We start from the raw sequence: 16519 nt of genomic DNA, 5'->3' as shown, positions 1-16519 counted from the left end.
GTGTGTACTACAGCTACAGCAGGTTTTCACAAGGTCACCAAGTTTGGAGATGAGTTTGGAGGGGATGCGTTGAATGCTGAGCTGAAGTCGATTAACAGCATTCTCACATGCGAGTATTGCTCTCATCCAGGTGGGAGAGGGCAGAAGCGTCCTCCATGCTCCTGTTCTCACGGTAGGCAAATTGGTGATATATTTATGTCCATAATTGATAAATAGCAACCCAGCACATCAACTGAAGATACAAAATATGAATGCACGGCTTGTCATTGACATATGCACACAGCCTGCCATGCACACAGCCTGCCATGCACACACGCACAGTCGCACACACACCTAATCCCATCATACACACACACACACACACACACACACACACACACACACACGCGCACACACACACACACACACAGGAAGATTACATGACAGGAAGATTTAATCAGTGAACCTTCATGCACACATACACACACATACACACACACACACACACACACACACACATTCAGTTTGACTTTCAGCATTCTCTCCTCAGCCTGATCCCACAATCATTTCTGTTGGGGGCTCTCCTCTGCTATAATATGTAATATCTTTGTAGGCAACAACATGCAAAATGCAATACATTTCCCAGAAAGCCACGCCAGTGACGCACGTTCACACAGGAACAGAGGAACCATGGCAGCGACGCACGCACAGAATTCAGCCTGCAGACTTCCCCCCCCGCAGGCAGGGTCTCATCATCATCAGACCCCGTAAGCGGAACCCAAGTTAAAAGTTAGCGCTGCGAACTATTCGCTTAGTTATGCAAGCAGATGTATACTTATTAAATAGACAGCTAGGAGGCTAAACGGCTAGTGGAGCCAGTGAGCAGCTAACGCGCCGCGAACCACAACATTCCCTGATAATAACCAACAACAGGCACAGCGACGAGCATCATTCTGCTGCAGCTGCTGTGTGGAGCCTTTCTCCTGGAATCTAGCTGCTGTGTGGAGCCTCCTGCTTATTCCAGATATATAACAAGAAGACAGCTCGACAACGAACCCACTAAGGTAAATAGTCCAATCCTGATCGGGTTTACTCCATTGACTGGTTGTAATTTGCCTTTTTCCGGATGGCTGACAACAAGTTTGGCCGTTGCGTAGCCACTACTAGCCACACACGGACTGGAGCTAAATATAAGTCGGTAATGGTTGAAACCAGCAGCTGGAGCCATGCATCGTGCAGCCTGGTCTGTATTCATCATGCCTGATCTCAGATATGTATTCCCCAAAGAAACACACTGTCACGCAGTAGTCTGCTGTAGATCAACAAACGTGTCCTTAGTAACTGTTAGTTAATAGAGAGGTATTGGACGCCCTCTCTCACATGACCAAGGCTACTGTAGCTGACGTTACCGGTCAGACTGTTATGGGCAAGTTGACTCGAGCAACATCATGGTAACCCTATAAGCTGTCCCCACATTATTAAGAATCACATTTCCATTGATCCATAACTAAGTTAGGCTAGCGAAGTGATCACCCACAAATGGGACCGAAACGTTGTACTGTGTTGCTGTGACGTTATAAATATGATACGGTGTCAGTCTGACAAATGGGGGACCCTGATGTAAACAAGACTAAAGTCTTTCTCTGGTCTGCATCCCCTTCTTAACAATTGTACTGTATTGTACCCATTCTGCAATCTGTTAATAAAGTGTTCAATCAATCAATCAATTGACATGCAAAAGTTTCATGTCCTGATTGATTGATTGATTGATTGAAAACTTTATTAACAGATTGCAGAATGGGTACAATACAGTACAGCTCAATACACACAATTGTTAAGGGAATGCAGACCAGAGAAAGACTTCCGTCTTGTTTACATCAGGGTCCCCCATTTTCAATTCATCAGGACATATATGACATACAGATAGACAGTACTGCTACATCTATACATTTATGACATACCAGATTTGCAAATACAGTACCGTTTGTGATACAAAAAGAGTCCAGAAAAGAGAGTATACATTTGTAAGAACTGTACATTGGGGGAGGTTGGGTAGGTGGGGTGGGGTTGGGTGGGTGGGGTGGGGTTGGGTGGGTGGGGGGGGGGGGGGGCTGTACATTGGAGGTGGTTGGGGTTGGGTAGGAGGGGTGGGTGGGGAACACTGTACAACTGTACAAGCAAAACTGTACATTGGATTATTGACAATGACAACCATACTTGGTCATTTACTGTACATTGGAGGGGGTTGGGTTAGGACATTTACAGGGGCCAGTTTCGAATTGCAGTCTCCCTTAGGTGTTCCTTGAGAGTGTTTTTGAAAGTGGGTAGTGATTCACATTCCTTTACAGCTTTGGGTAGGGCGTTCCACATTCACAAGGTCAAGCAGTAGTCTGACCAGTTTGTTTTGAGATGTTTGTAATTTTGTTTTTAGTGCCTTTGAGGTGCTTTGGTACCATGAGGTGCAAGCATAGTCGTAGTACCCTTGAATGAGTGCTCCTGCCAGAGTCTTCAGGGTATTCTTGTTTACCAGAGAGGAGATCCGGTACAAGAATCTAGTTCGTTGGTTGACTTTTTTTATTACATTGGATGCCATTTTGTCACAGGAAAGATTAGCCTCTAGGATGGAACCCAGGTAGGTAATTTCATCTTCATCTGACTCCTATAAGAGGCTATATCCACAAAGAATGGATTGCACTCAATACACACACAATTGTTAAGGGGATGCAGACCAGAGAAAGACTTTCGTCTTGTTTACATCAGGGTCCCCCATTTTCTATTCATAATGAATTGTAAGTAAGGGTGCAACTAGCACCGTGCAATCCATTCTTTGTGGATCTGGTAAGGTTACGGTAGGTGGCGGTTGGGCAGTATGCTCGATATTTAGTGTTTATTGTCTATTGATGTTATTGGATTCTTGTTTTTACTCGCAATACACAATTTTGTTGATAATAATAATAATAATAATAATAATAATAATAATAATAATAATAATAATAATAATAATAATAATAATAATAATAATAATATGTCAGATTTCCCACCACAAAATCTCTGGAATATTTTTAAATAAAAAATGTGTGTTCATTTTGATATAGGCCTAGGTGATAATTACACTTCCCAATACCCAATAATTAACTGAATTATCTCACTTGTTTTTGCGTATGCTACCTAAGCAGATATTTATAGTCCTTCTGAAATAATATCAAGATTTATCTTTTCCCATTTTGCCCAGCCCTAAGTGCTATAACTGTCTGTTGTAAACATGTTTTCCTAGGGTTTAGATGTCCGTTTGTCTGATCAGCCATTGCTGAGCACATCACCGGTTGACAATGTTTAACTTTAGGATTAGGTAGCTCAATGTTGTGTCAATGTAAGTATTGTCATCAGGGACATTGAAGCCTTGTGTTGTGTTAAAGGAACACACCAACATTATAGGAAATACAGTCTTCTCCAGAATCTGACAAGAAGATAGATACCAAGCGGATATGGACCAGCTAGCCCAGCTGTTGGCCAAAAACACCTCTCCTGGAGTTTTAAGCTTAGGCTAGTGGTCCGTATCCCATTCCATTCATTTGTGCTAAGATAGGCTAGCTTGCAGCCAGATAGCTACAATCATGATTATGTATTATTAGTAGGCTAATAATCATACCCACTCTTGCCTATACCTCCTTGTGTTAAAACACCACCTCTTTATAACCCAGCAAACATCTTCACGTTGTACTGTATGTCCATAGAATGTCTTCCCATGATGTTCACAAATGGTAGACATATAGTTCCAAAATGAAAACCCAACCGATGGCCTAGATTATTGTTTATTATTTTTCAAGTAATTCTTCTTTGCAGTGAAAGCTTGGGGCCATCTTAGAAACAGACGCATCATTGTCTAATACATGATTGCTCTGTTCTCTGTTCCTTTGTTCCACTGTGTGTGTGTGTACATGCGTGCATACATGTGTATTCATGTTCAACGTTAAACTATTGTGCAACCTTATATACTGTACTTAATGTTTTTAAGTTGCAGGAAATTACAGCAAATGTCTTCCTTAATTGCACATTTTTGTACCTCCCGCTTCCCGGACAGGGGGCATAGCCCCCCTCCGGACCACTCCCTAGTTGCGACTCTGTACCATCTTCTTTGAAAGTCCTGGGGAAAGCCCTGTGTCTATAATTCCAGCGTTATGGATGTTACATTCAGAGAGAAAATTGGAAACTTAACTTAACATTGACAAGGCATCGATTTGAATTGGAAGTATAATTTACACATTTTAGTTACACTTATTGAGATAAAGATGAGCCTGCAGTAAAAAATAATTTTACCTTTTTGGATTTTGAGATAGGTGACAAAATACACAGCGTTATGGATGTTACGGAAATGGACAAGCTTTTCGGACTCACTGAACACATGATGAAAACTCTGTGAATATCTTTTTCAAAGAATAACATGTTTACTATCACTTTGTAGGGAAGGGTTTGAGGTACCCAAAAAGCACATTCAGGAAAACCTGGCATTTCCTCTCAAGGAAGGAATAAAAAAAAAGTGCTGTTATGGATGTTAAATAGTTTCAAAATATCAGTAATTTCTGAAAATAAATTACAAAACGTTTTTGGAAAATAGCTCTTTATTTGATTAACATAAAAACGTGTTTTCTATACAGAGATATCGGTATTGGCCAGAACAGCAATATTAATATCGGTTAAATCAGAAAATTTGTTTTGGAGCAATTCCATGAAAATGTCAACCTCACCATGAAAAAGAAAGTTATAAAAAATCAAGTCCAATTCACTCTGCCTGGACTGGTTCAGAGAAATGGTATCTCCCTCTGTTATCCATGTGAGGATTGAGGTGTTCACGAATCTGATCAAAACTGACCCAGGACTTGTCCTCTTTGGTTGGAAGTGCAAAGACCAGGCCCGATTTGTAATTTTTTCGGAGAAATTGAATTTCAGCCCCTGTGTTGTCTTGCTGGGTGACCAATCCTACAAATTGCCTGTTCGTTTTGTTTGTTGTCTCAAACTCAACGAGGAGACAATCCCGTCTTGATGGTAGGTGGGTGACAGTCGACCTTGTCAGAGGATACAGGTGGTGGACGTCTGGCCTCTTCAATGTGACTACTGGTTTGTGTGCACGAGACAGCTGGGGGTCTGGCTGTTGACAGGAGAGAGGTGGTCTTGTCAGAGGAGACAGGTGGTCTGGCCAATTCAGAGGTGGAGAGAAAAGTGCGATGGTATGATGTATCAGCGGTGGAGTACATCTTGTGTTTGATCTTCCCCCATGATACAACCTCGATGTGATGCACTCACTGTGTGCCATGAAGCATGGGGACATCTGCCCACTTGGCTTCCAGCTCCTGTTTCTCACTGAAGCTTCTCTTATGGTCACTGCATCCTTCATTCCTGGGGCCTGTCTTGAAATGTCGTCCCTGGAATAATACTCATTTACTTCTGTTTGGTTTCATTTGGGGTTTCTGTGTTTTTTGGGGTGGGTTTCTTGTCATGATACTCGGCAAAACAATAACAAATACACATGTAGGCTGAGCAGACGCAAGGGGAAGATGGCCGACAGCAGCCGATTAGCAGTATTGCCTAGACCAACAATGTGTGAAAAAGTTGTGTCTGGAAATATGTTGGATTTTAATCAAACAAGGAGTCATAAAATACTTCTGATTTAGATCAAACAAAGGGGTCATAATAGGACTTAACAACACACATTTTTTATAGTGTTTTTTGTCTATTTCAGACGTGTAACATCCATAACGCAAAAATGTAACATCCATAACGGCACTTTTTTGTGAATTCATTCCTTGAGAGGAAATGCCAGGTTTTCCTGAATGTGCTTTTTGGGTACCTCAAACCCTTCCCTACAAAGTGATAGTAAACATGTTATTCTTTGAAAAAGATATTCACAGAGTTTTCATCATGTGTTCAGTGAGTCCGAAAAGCTTGTCAATTTCCGTAACATCCATAACGCTGTGTATTTTGTCACCTATCTCAAAATCCAAAAGGTCAAAACATTTCTTATTGCAGGCTCATCTTTATCTCTAAGTGTAACTAAAATGTGTAAATTATACTTCAAACAAAGGGGTCATAATCGGACTTAACAACACACATTCGGAATGTAACATCCGTCACTTGCAATGTAACATCCATAACGGTAACATCCATAACACTTGTAAAGAATACAAAAAATAAGACCAGCATGACTAATTGTTGCTAATATGTCATCTTTATAAAGGTTAGCTTTGCTTAGGAAGTTTGGTTGACATTGCATTCCAGATGCATGTTTTATGACAACTTTTCCTGGAAAACGTTATGGATGTTACATTCGCTGTCCCATAAAGGGGCATTATAACAGCATGCTTCACCTGCCAATGGAAAGACACAAAGTACATAATTGATTCACATATTGATACAACAGACCTTCATGACCAAAGGTGAGGTTAGAAAAATATCTCTTGATTTCTTTTGCTATTCTGGCCATTCAGAAAGTCATACAATTAGGTTATCGAAAAATAATTTTTTTTAAATCATTGTGTCTCCTCCTGTAGTGTGAAAAAACATGCATTCTCATAAATATTACGATCAAATCTATTTTGTACTTCAAAATATAGACCTTGATGATACATTTGAAATAGGTTTGGTTATGATCATGTTATTTAAATTTTTTCATGGTGAGGTTGACATTTGCATGGAATTGCCCATTATCGATATCGATAGTAATAAGATAAGAAAGATGATCCTTTATTAATCCCATTAGGGAAATTCAGGTGTCAAAGCAGCATGGGGGGGGGGGATACAGTCCTATACTGTCCAGTATCTATACAATATAAAATATAAATACAAATACAATATAAAAATACAAGATAGTACAATGAGTGTACGTGGATATGAGTCTCGATTTCTCACGTCCAGAGTTCTGACAGCGAGTTCTCTCGAGCCCTTGGCTGCCGGTATAAAGGACCGGCCCAGGCGGTTTGTGGTGTGTCGGGGGGGGGGGATGAGTCTTTGGCTGAACGTGCTCTTCATTCTGGCTAGCTCCTCATAGAGGGGGTGGGAGGGGTTCTCCAGGATGGCTTCTAGCTTTTTCCTCATCCTCCTCTCAGCCACCACCTCTAGATTAGCCAGCTCACCACCCACTACGGAGCTAGCCTTCTTCACCAGCTTGTTCAGCTTGCTGGAGTAGTAAGTAGTACTTGTATTGGTATGAATTACTTTGTCTATTTGATCCATGTTTTGCGCCAGGAACAGTTGTCACCTGCGTCGCTGAGGAATACAGCGTTGAATTGTGATTTGACTTTGAAATGTATAAATTTTGCACTGGTGCGACGAGAGCCTCGCTGCTCGTATACATATCAGATAGGGCTGCGCGATTTTGGGAAATAATCTAATTGCGATTTTTCGGACAGATATTGCGATTGCGATTAAATTTGCGATTATAATATTATTATTTTGAACAGCCCCACATAGGTTTATTGTAAAATGCAGCTTACATCTGGCCTACGCGGTGGGTCTTTTCAGGACACCGAGCCTGAAAATGTTTTTTTTTACCTGGGAATCGATACTGGTACCCAACGGTACCTTTTTTTCTGTACTTTACTCTCCCTCTCTGAAGTCTAAACTTCACAACACACAATCTAAAACCCCTTACCTCCCTCTCCCAGACCGATCTTGTATCTCAATGGGACTTCCTGGTTAAATAAATCACAAAAAATTAAAAATGTAAATGCAATATATATATTTTTTTGGCGATTTGATAATTGCATCATTCCAAATCGCGATTTCGATTTAAAATCGATTAATCGTGCAGCCCTAATATCAGTGAACTGATATGCAGGCACTGTCATTCGTCTAACGGTTTCACAGGAAGTGTCTTTCACTGGCATTTAACCACATGTTAAAACGGTTTCACAGGAAGTGTCTTTCACTGGCATTTCTCAGTCCTTGCCCCACAATGGTGGAATGAACTACCCACCCCAGTTAGGACAGCCGAAACCCGTCCAATCTTTCGCCGTCGACTAAAGACTCACTTCTTCAACCATTATCTGAAACTGCATTTTTTTTTTTTTGTTTTTTTTATATATATCTAACCCTAACCAACCTTACTGTCATTAGGGATGGGTACCTTTCACATTTGAACCGATACCGGTACCGGTACCTGTGAATCGATACCGGTACCCAACGGTACCTTTTTTCGGTACTTTAGTCTCAAGAAATTTAATTTACCTACCTCAGTCGTAAAAAAAAAGAATTCAAACTTCAAATAACTACAATTCTGACAGTTTTCGGCTTGCCATTGCTCCGACTGCTTTGTTGTTGAATCAAGTCAAATCCTAGGTAAGCATATATTGTGCGTGTGAACGTTGACATGAAAAGAAAAAAGTAAAAAAAAAAAAAAAAAAAAAATCTCTCGGTATCTCACTTGATTCGATACTCGGTAGTACCGACGTGTTTCGGTTCGGTACCTCAAAAGTACCGAATTCGGTACCCATCCCTAGCTGTCATGCACTTGTCCTAATAAACTATAAACCTACACTGTAGCACTCAACACTTTGATGAACATTGTTACTCAGCTGATAGAGTTGTGCCCTTCCTGATGACTTGTCATACAGAACTTGTAAGTCGCTTTGGATAAAAGCGTCAGCTAAATGTCTAAATGTAAATGATGGTAACATCATCCATAAAGAGACATTTGATATTAGGCTAAATGGGGAAGCATCAGTAATACAACAGTACAATCACTGAAACTGAGGAATTTCAATAAACTCAAAAGTGCGGATATATCATGGAAGACCCTTGAGATGGATTCCTTCAGTAGTATCATCCTTTTCCAACATGAAGGGTGTGTGTGTCTCTTCAGCTGCACATTATCCCAACTCGTTAAACTTTAATGTTATAGCTGGGCAGGCCGTACTAGTTGGCTAACTCTAGTTTGAACGTGGATCATTGTAGTGGACTGATACATGCTCTTTGCTAAATCCACAGATGACAGTGTTCCTCTGCTCAATCTTGCCATGTAACGTTAAAGTTAAAACGGCGTCTTCCAAATATTTTCCAAATGGAGATGAGGAGTAGTAGCGGTTAGCACGTTGCCAACAACAAAACTAGCTATAGAAGGGCATGTACTGAGAGAGAGCCAGCTGGGGAGTGTGTTTGAGAGCAAAACAATGGTGGGGCGGTGGGCAACCGTGAACACGGAGTAACACCACCCACCTGAGCAATGAGGTGTCTTAAACCAAGGAAAATTAAACATTATACCCATTATCAGCGCCGAGAAGAATATTGGCAAATTCAAATAGAACACCTTATTTACACTTTTGTTTCTTTTTGGCCGAATCATTATTACAGAATTTTAAATAATAGTGTTAAGTTTATTTAGCCAGAGCCAGAATCTGTCAGTGTGATCATGAATTGTGTGAAAAGGAAATGCTTTCTAGGCACTACAAGGAGAATTATCAACAACAATATATTATGTTATATATTAATTATCAACAACAATATATTATGTTATTAGGTATGGACATTGAATTTACAATGATATACATGTTGAATTCTTCCTAGTAGTGCCTTTTAAATCGGTGTAGGAGAAAAGTGTAATTTCAGTTTTTTTGTTGCAACACGTTCCACGTCATTCATCCACATGACAAAATGGGTCATGTTTGGTCAGTCAAGGAACTGGCGAGAGCAAAATGTCTTCCACACTGATACACCATCCAAACAAGGTTTAGACGGCCACTACCCTGGTGGAGTCGAGTGTGCTCCGGACCTGTTTTTAGTGTCGGCAAAGGAAATGCCTTCATACAACCAGTGAGAAAGGCGCTGTTTGGAGAGCATGTACACTGGACACAGTAGGTGGAGGTCTGTCTCCCTCTCACCCGCACGGGGAGGAGGGGGAAAAGCCCTCAGGACAATGACCCTGGTATGAAAAGAACATCTGATGTTCTTTGGGATGATGATGATGATGGTGGGGGTTAGATCTTAGCATGGCACCACTGCTGTCTCCACTGATGGTTACACAGCTTGGATGGACCGACACAAAGCAGGCAGCTCACTGACACACTTGGCAGATAAGAGCCAAAAGTAGAGTGGTCTTGATAGAAAGCCATTGTAAGGACATCAGGTCCAGTGGTTCAAAAGGTCCCTGCTTTAACACTTTCAGCGTCGGGCCCGACTATAGTCGGGTTAACTCGCCGAAGGTTGAGCACCAGGACCCCCGAAAACCCGAGTATCGTTATTTCTTTTATTCTATATTTCATTCATAAAAACACGCCGGCAGCCTGTGTTATCACTGGGGATGGGTCTGAGATCTTCAGCGTGCGGGCGGGGTCTAACTACTCGGGCAGGGCAAGCGGTTATAACGGATGCATCGACGAGTGTCACCCCCCCCCCCCCCCCTGTTCATGTTCAATGCTGGATTACGTTGGAAACACGATCGCGATCAGTACTTGGAATGGCGATCAGATAATTGGAATATTCTTTTTGGGACAGATCCTGGTCAAGGTAAGGACTATATGCTATCAATCTTGCGTTGATCCGATAATTCCTTCATGCTGATCGGGGCGGGTGTGTGTGTGTGGCGTGTTCCGTTGGTATTATGTTCATCCATGATGAAACAATACCGATAATCTAAATTTGATTTGAGAACAGTAGCTAGTCCAGGGAAGAAACGGTAACGCATTTACTAGAATACACGTTGCCGGCCATTAGGGAGCATTTTGGAAATTACACCAGACTGCCCTGAAACTACACTCATATTCACGAGGTATAAAACGGAAATGTATGGATGGGAAAATCATCTGTTTTTTGCATCTTGACCGGAAGAAACTCAATGACAATCGACCATATTATTAGATCCATAGCTATAATATATAATATAGCTTTAGGCCTGCAAACACAGCCACGTATCCCCATGTTAAAAGGCGCGGGCCTTTCAACAGTAACAGTAAACAGCGCCATCTGGCGCTCAACGTGTTAAGACTCTGTGACACCAAGGGCTAAATTCCATTGTGGCAATAAGGATTTATTTGACTCGCGGCTGAAGGAAGACCTTTAAAAGTGAGGGGCTGAATAAATGGCTTGTCATCTGAGCCCTTGTGACAAGCAGAGATGGCTGGAGCGCAAACCTTCACCGTAGACTAGGACAGCTCCCGCAGTGGTGACCGGAGATAAGCCGAGGACCATTTCTACAGGAAAAGAAATTGGGTCAGCATTTCTCTCTCTCCACGCCGTTTCTGGAACACGAGCCACTTTCTGGCACATACGGTGGTAGCGGAAGGAGCTGGAGCGCTCTGAATGGTTCTGATGAAAGAGAGAGAGAGAGAGAGAGGTCAGCTCTTTCTCCATGATTGTAAAGCCCAGCAGAGTGAGTCAGCTGTCTGGTGTACTGTCTCGCTCCCTTCCTCTGAGTGACAGGAGAACCAGAATGTCGTTCATCACGTCGAATCTACTGCGAGTATCGTAATGGCATTCACTCATAACACGCCGCCCCCAGAAGGCCAAGTGGAGAAACCCCCTGCAGTGTGGAAAGACGGGAACACGAAAGTAAGAAGGCGAACATCGGGTGCGGCTGGGTAGCGCAGTGGACTAAGCACTCGCCTACCACCACAGAGACTCTGGGATTGAATCCAGCTGTCAACGGTACCTCCGGCTTGGTCAGTCGTCCCTACTAACACAATTGGCAGTGTTAGCGCCGGGTGAGAAGCCAGTGGGGTATGTGTCCTGGTTGTTGTAAACTGCAACTCCTACTGGTCGGCCGGGGCGCCTGTTCAGCAGGGAGGGGATCTGGGGGAAATAGTGTGAACCTTCTGCACGCGTTACGTTCCCCCAGTGAAACTCTTCGCTGTCGGGTGAAAAATAAGCAGCTGGCGACTCCACATGTATCGGAGGAGGCATGTGGTAGTTCTACACCCTCCCCAGGCCGACAGTGGGGCAAATGCGTGCAACGACCAGGAAGGGAATTGGCATAATGACTAAATTGGGATGGGTGAAAAATACAGAAAGCCCAAAAATAAATATAATAAAACAATCTTTTTATTTTTTATTTTATTTTTTAAAGGGGGCTCATCCTTCCACTGGATACACTCTGTATCCGTTTGTGTTTTTGTTAAGAGTAGCCCACTAAACAAGTGGCACATTCATTTCTGAACCTTGGTACGGTGTGCCTTTCCCACCGACAATGATGAGCTCCGCTGAACACCAAGGGGGAATCTCTAGGGATTGGAACGGTGGAATCGTAGCCCAGATACGGCATGCAGGCCTGTTCTTGCTGGCCTGGATTTGTCTACACTCACATTGTCAGTTGACAAGTATCAACAATCTTATCAACCGTACTGGAAACGGATATGGTCCATTGGTGTATGGAGTCTTCACCAAGAGCCATTAAGGTTTGTACTACTAGGCCTGTCCCCGACTAAGGATTTGTATAGTCGACTTTGAGAGAGAGACAAGAAGATAGATACCAGTTTACTTTCCTCTGTGTGATCTGGCTGCACGTTAGCCTAGCTTAGCACAATGTATGGAAGCAGACGTGACCGGTTAGCCTAGGCATTGTCCAACTAACACCTCTCCCGAAGGCTACCCGTCACTGTCTGCTTCCATTCATTGTGCTAAGCTAGGCTAACGTGCAGCCAGATAGCTTTCTACTGAACGCACGGAGAGGAAACTGGTATCTTATCTTCTTGTCTCTCTGGAGAAGACGATAAGCTAATTTGGTTTCCCAAAATGTTGGTGTGTTCTTTTAAGGGTTTTCACGCTGAAGACCATTCTCAGCCATACAATGAGAGCAGCTAACCAAATACAGGTACATTTTGTTTGTAGCTGGTAAATCTGTAGGTCCTATCCACTGCTTTTGCAGGCTACCGGTGTCCAGGAAGCCGTAGTACCAATCTTCTGTGTCCTAAAATCAACTGGGTGCCAGGAGATTTAATTTGAATCGTAAGAGTTTGAATCCACAGGGTTCTCAAACTTTTTTATACCACAAACTCATTTTATTTAGGATTTCTTTTGGTGACCCCACACTTAATGTATTGCGTAATTTCAACGTGGAATTAAGGAATATCAAAATAAAAGCACACATTGTTGAACTTGATCATGCATACTTATTAGAAAATTGTATTACAGCACTGTTATTACACATTTATGAAAACGAGGCATATTTAGCCAAAATATGTTGCCAGAACATAAAAAGATATCTACATATATATATATATATATAGATGTATAGATGTATATTTCTTTTAAAAACTTTTTTCTTTACTTTCCAATGCCCACTGTCACGACCCATAGTTTGAGAACCGCTGCACTAGCCCTTATGGCTGGTTGCATGAAAAGTTAAGTTTCATGCCCTGGATTGTTCTGAAAACTAATAATCAGTTGGAGGCTGATATGATGAATAGTGTGTCTATATATATTTCAATGGTCAGTAGCCACTGTGACATCGTGTGACAGAATGTTCAGTTCTCAAGAGACTGCACGCCTGAAAGGGTTAATCTTGTACATAAACAGACAGTGTTTTTGTCGAGCAGGAATCCGGTGTGGCTTCCTGAATAACATCAACTGTTGCTCCTCCGTCAAGGCCTAGCCTTTCTTTCTTTCTTTCTTTCTTTCTTTCTTTCTTTCTTTCTTTCTTTCTTTCTTTCTTTCTTTCTTTCTTTCTTTCTTTCTTTCTTTCTTTCTTTCTTTCTTTCTTTCTCGTCTCTCCATTCTTCCTTGCTTACTCACTGCAGTGCAAATAATCACGCAGAGGTCACTCACTGGAAGGACGTGTGACAGTGAGTGTGTGTATGGACAGATCAGGAGACGCGCCCTGGACGTATTCTGTTACTTTTTCTTTTCATAATTTATTCCCCCGGCGGTGAGTGTCCCTGATCTGACCTCAAACAGGATGTGCCACTCGGTAGCACATGGCTAACAAATGCAAATATATTGTAGTCTGCCCCGTTATTCTGACCAGGATTACGTTCCTTTCTGCTCCGGTGATGCGCGTGCACACTGAGTCTGACGTATACAGCAGAGTTTGGAAAACGAATGCTCTCTCTCTATACCTCGTTCCTGTTGACTGCTTCAGTGGACCCTGTCTGGAGATGCAACAATGGTGCTGTCGTGTGATCTGGTAATTAGGTTTGTGGGCTGAGATGGTCAGGTTGTTGTGAGTTTCTCCCTCACTGATTAAGGTCTCCTGACTCCGGGGAGATAGCAGGGCTGGGCGACGTAGCCAAAAATAGTTTTTTGACGAGGTTTGACTGTATTCAGTTCAGTTCAGTTATTTTTTATTTCGGGCTTTGGACACATAACAACGGTCATTCCATAAATCGCCAACGTTTTACCAGCTGCTATTGCAGCATTTTTCCAATTGTCCGAAAAGGGCTAGGGAGAAGCTCTAGGCTTGTCGGGCCCTACCCCTGAAGACTTATTTTTTTTATAATTTTATTTTTAACATACATACATAGTACATACATATAGTACACATTACAGTACACACATATAGTACACATTACAGTATAGTATACCTGCAGTAGGGCTGGGCGATATGGAAAAAAATCATATCGCGATAACGATATGATAATTTTATTTTATTTCTCGATATCGATAATTATCGAATAGTTATAAGTATAAAAAAAAGAATTTTTTTTTTTTTTTTTTTTTTTTTTAACAACAGATGTATGTTTATTTTGCAGCAATTCTTTGTCATTGCCGCCATCTTTAGTGTTACATCCCCTCACACTCCAGTTCTCAGGCTGCAGCTGGTTTAAAAGCTAAAGTAAACCGGCTTCTCTGCTGGCTGTGGCTCCAGAGGAGTTGAACAGTTCTGGCTCTGCTAGTTTATTTTCGATCTTTTGGCGCTTTTTTGGTGGACAAACCACCGCACATGTGCACTGTGACTCGTGACTGGAGTCTAGTTCTGCTAGCACACATAGCCTACTGTGTACAGACGGTTTCAAAATGTATTTTAAATTAGAAAGCAAACAAAATAAATGGACAAGAGAAAAAGAAATCTGAATTTGGTCAGTATTGTCATTTGGACAAGCAAAGCCATTACTTTAAGTTGCAGGCAAGAAAGACAAGTCTGTCCACTGTCTCTGGTTTTAAAACTGCCCTGTTGCAGGTAAAAAATAAATAAATAAAAAAAAAAAAACGATTTTTCGATTTTTTTTTTTGATATTCGATATCGATTATTAAAATATATCGCGATATTTATCGTTATCGTTATATCGCCCAGCCCTAACCTGCAGTATATAATAGTATATATAATAGTATATAGTACAGCACACCACATATAGTATAGCACATACATAATGTGATATGAGATATATAGTACATGATATATACAATATAATATAGTACCATAATATAATAGCATATACTGCAAATATAGTTCAATATAATATACAAATTAATTATAATATGATTATATTATAGGTTTGACTGTATTCGTTGGTGCTATTTCATTCACATTACATTTTAACCTGCCAATATTTCTATCATCCACTAGTAGGCTACATAATCCACTAGTCTTCTAAATATTTCTGTACTTCTTTTACTTTTATTTATCATCGCCCGGTTACTTTTCTTTTTCATGAGCTTATCTACCCTTCTTCTACAGGCCTATCTGTCATTCATTGCAGAGTAGCTTATCTACCTTCTTCTACAGGCCTACATTATATCTGTCACTCATTGCAGAGTAGCTTATCTACCTTCTTCTACAGGCTACATTATATCTGTCACTCATTGCAGAGTAGCTTATCTACCTTCTTCTACAGGCCTACATTATATCTGTCACTCATTGCAGAGTAGCTTATAGTGTTGTCAAAAATATCGAAGTATCGATAAATATCGATACTGAATATTTAAAACAGTTACGATACTCAATTCCCGAAATACCGATACTTTCTGTAGTATCGGTACCCGCTGGCAGTGTTCTACCGGAAGTTTGTTGACACGACTGTTCAGAGCACGCTTGCCCCACCAGCTGTTCAGAGCACGCTTCCCCCTCCAGCCCTCCCCCTCACAGAGCGAGCCGTCGGCGTCTTCACCTCTTCAGTAAACATTTTAGCTGAGTGAACTAAGATGGCAGATGCAGCGCCTCCACAATTTAAAGATAAAGAAAACAGCAGAAGTGCTGTTTGGAAGTACTTCGGTTTTGAAGTAAACACAGAAGGGAAAGTTAAAGATGTCACAATGCCCATTTGCAAGCGGTGTTACAGGGCAGTGCCAACGAAAGGTGCCAACACCTCAAATATGGCAAAACACCTGAAGGACCGGCACGCGGATCCTCCACAAAGAAATGAAAGAGGTTTGTGACTGAAGCATTAAACCACTAACTCTAGTTTAATACAAGATACGTTGTCTACTGATGGCGCATCATATCAACAGTCTGATTCGTTGTACGTTACAGTTATTAGCTAACGTTAGTTAGCTACTGCTAGTCGTTCCTCTGTTAGCTTATGCTAGCTAGCCGGCTACCGCATGGAAACGGAGTAAAATTACGTTTAAACGTTATGTCGAGGTCATACAATACTACACTCGACACGAGGTTGGTTAACGTTAC

The 16519-nt window shown here is 41.6% G+C and overlaps 1 protein-coding gene across 1 annotated transcript in view; it reads left to right on the top strand.

Moving 5' to 3' along the window:
* Positions 1–731: 731 nt before the first annotated feature.
* ccdc126 (coiled-coil domain containing 126) overlaps positions 732–16519 on the top strand; it is a 29190-nt gene continuing 13402 nt past the window's right edge. Inside the window, exon 1 of the mRNA XM_084312704.1 lies at positions 732–1043. The gene's annotated coding sequence lies outside the window, so the exon portion shown is untranslated. The remainder of the gene's footprint in view (positions 1044–16519) is intronic.

This window comes from Notolepis coatsorum (assembly GCF_963971535.1).
Source record: "Notolepis coatsorum genome assembly, chromosome: 4".
In the NCBI taxonomy this organism is placed as follows: Eukaryota; Metazoa; Chordata; class Actinopteri; order Aulopiformes; family Paralepididae; genus Notolepis; species Notolepis coatsorum.
This window is presented reverse-complemented; position numbering and strand designations above follow the sequence as displayed.